The 3001-nt window shown below is 41.8% G+C and overlaps 1 non-coding gene across 1 annotated transcript; it reads right to left on the reverse strand.

The window, feature by feature from the left end:
* Window positions 1–436: 436 nt before the first annotated feature.
* On the reverse strand, window positions 437–543 carry LOC133297177 (small nucleolar RNA R71). Its single transcript, XR_009749607.1, has one exon. It is a non-coding gene; the product is annotated as a small nucleolar RNA R71 (small nucleolar RNA).
* Between the last annotated feature and the right edge of the window lie 2458 nt (window positions 544–3001).

A 3001-nucleotide genomic window follows, 5' to 3' on the forward strand; every position in this document is an offset into this window, starting at 1 on the left:
GAAAAGCAAAAGAAGCATCAAGTTCAACGGAACCTAAGGAGGAACCGTAGGCAGAAAACAATCAACTCGCTCCAAGGACCTTGGGGGATTATATGACTACAGCCTAAGTTCCACATACGGGGAGTATTGTTAGACCGACCATAGAAGCTAACAATTCGAGTTAAAGTCGACACTGTTGCAACTGATTCAAAAAGAACAGTTCGCTGGAGGAAGCGCAAAGAACCCATGTAGTCATCTTGATGATTTCTTACTTTACTGTGATACATTAAAAGTGAATGGAGTTTCTCGTGATGCTATCTTACTCAGGCTATTTCCATGCTCACTGAAGGATGATGCAAGAGCTTTACTGCAGTCTCAACCTGAAGGAAGCATAACCAGTTGGGATGACCTAGCAAGGAAATTCTTGGCCAGTTTTTTCTCAGCTTCAAAGATGGCAAGACTCAAATCGCAAATCACCGCTTTTGAACAAAAAGAAAGCGAATCTCTGTACGAGGCTTGGGAGCGATTTAAGGGATTACTCAGGAAGTGTCCTCAACATGGAATTGAAGCATGGGAGAAAGCAAGAATCTTTTTCCAAGGGATAACGTCCAGCACAAGAACAATGGTAAAAGCTGTTGCAGGAAGCTCCTTGAAAAAAAAAACCCCAGAGGAAGCACTAGAATGGTTGGAATCCTTAGCTTCTCAAGAATTTGACAATGCCCCAGTTGCACAAAGGAGAGCAAGAATTATGAAGCTCGACGGCTATGATGCAATCTTAGCCCAAAATGAACAAATGCTGCAAATGCACAAGAAACAACAAGAACAATTAGATGCCCTTACTAAGCAATTTAATCTTTCTCAATTTTCTTCTGTTAGTAATTCTCAAATTAAATGTGGTATTTGTGCAGAAGCTCATGCGACTGAGGATTGTGACTACATGAGAACAACTGAAAAGCCACCAGTAGAGGTCAATGGAATCTGGTACGATCAAAAGAACCAGAACAATCCAGGAAGAAATCAATATGGTAATCAAGGGTGGAAAAATCCTAACCAACACCCTGGGTTTAGTTACAAGTCTAACCATCAACTGAACCCTCCGTTGTCATTGCAACAACAACCTCCACCTCAAGGCACCACTTCAGAATGAGAAAAGGCTTTTGCACACCTGTCCAAAACCACATCAGACTACATACAAAATGCAGATGCCTTCACAGATGAAACATGAGCATCATTCCGGAACCAAGAAGCTTCGATCCGGAACTTAGAGACTCAAATTGGTCAGCTGTCACGTCAATTTACTGAAAGAACCCATGGCACCTTCCCAAGTAACACCGACACGAACCCAAATGCACAATGTAATTTAATTGTTACCAGAAGCGGGATCGTGATCCAACCTGTGGAAAAGCCAATAGTGGAGAAGAAGAAAGAAGCAGAACCTAAAGCTGAAAAGGAGAAAGAAGAAGATACAGGAGAAGCTGAAAAGAGCAGTCCAGGGAAGAAGCTGTTCAAATGGGACAAAAAGAAAGCTCAAGAACGGAAACCAATACCGGCAGATCCATCTCCCTAATCACGAGTCCCATACCCACAACGGTTGAAACAAGAAATCCAGAAACAACAATACACCAAATTTCTGGATATCTTCAAGAAGCTGCAAGTCAATATTCCATTCGCAGAAGCCCTGGAAAGCATGCCGAACTATGCGAAGTTCTTGAAGGACCTTCTATAAAAAAAGCGCAAGTTGAAGGAATGCGAAACAGTGATCCTGACTGAGGAATGCAGTGCAATCATCCAGAAGAAGCTCCCTCCCAAGCTGAAAGATCGGGCAGCTTCAGTATTCCTATAGCTATAGGAAATGTTGAAGTAGGAAAAACACTATGTGATCTGGGAGAAAGTATAAACCTGATGCCGCTATCCATGTGCAAAGATCTTGGAATCAAAGAGCTAAAGCCGACTACAGTTTCTCTTCAGTTAGCCGACAGATCGATCAGACGACCAGATGGGGTAATTAAGGATGTTTTAGTTAAAATTGACAAATTTATCTTCCCTGCAAATTTTGTAATTCTGAATATAGAAGAAGATGTCGAGATTCCCCTACTACTTGGAAGGCCATTTTTAGCCACCGCAAGAGCAATGATCGATGTGGAGCAAGGAAAACTGATGCTGAGAATGAACGAAGAAACAATCACCATTGATGTCTTCGAATTAATGAGACATCCATCAGACGGAGGAGACTATTTTATGATTGACATATTACAAGAAGTAATTTATGATACTATGAAAGAGGAGAATTCCCCACTCGAGTTAGAACAAATCAATGAAGAAGCTGAAATAGCTGACAAAGAACCAGTGGTGGAAGAACTAGAAAGAAAGAAAGATGACATCCCTCTTGGAGCACCAAAGGTGAAGCTTAAGGAGTTACCTCCAAATCTTAAATATGCCTTCCTTGGTGACAACAACACATATCCAGTCATCATCAATGTTGAGCTGTCAACCGCAGAAGAAGAAAAACTTCTCAAAGTGCTGAAGAAACATAAAGCTGCCATAGGATGGTCCTTCTCCGACTTAAAAGGTATAAATCCTTCCTTTTGTACTCATAAAATTCTAATGGAAGATGATGTTAAACCTGTAAGGCAGCCACAAAGGAGACTCAATCCAACCATGAAAGAAGTGGTAAGGAAGGAGGTAGTTAAACTATTGGATGCAGGGATGATCTACCCTATATCCGACAATGCATGGGTAAGTCCTGTACAAACGGTACCAAAGAAAGGAGGAGTTACTATGGTAAGAAATGAGAACAACGAGTTGATTCCAACAAGGACAGTCACCGGGTGGAGGATGTGTGTTGACTATAGAAGACTAAATGCAGCCACTCGGAAAGACCACTTCCCAATTTCTTTCTTGGACCAGATGTTGGAGAGACTAGTCGGCCATGCCTTCTACTGCTTCTTGGATGGGTACTCAGGATATAACCAAATAGCAGTAGCTCCAGAAGATCAAGAGAAGACAGCATTTACATGCCCTT

Source organism: Gastrolobium bilobum, unplaced genomic scaffold (assembly GCF_033153095.1).
Source record: "Gastrolobium bilobum isolate Gb01-03AN ecotype WA unplaced genomic scaffold, APGP_CSIRO_Gbil_v1 utg471495, whole genome shotgun sequence".
NCBI classification, from domain to species: domain Eukaryota; kingdom Viridiplantae; phylum Streptophyta; class Magnoliopsida; order Fabales; family Fabaceae; genus Gastrolobium; species Gastrolobium bilobum.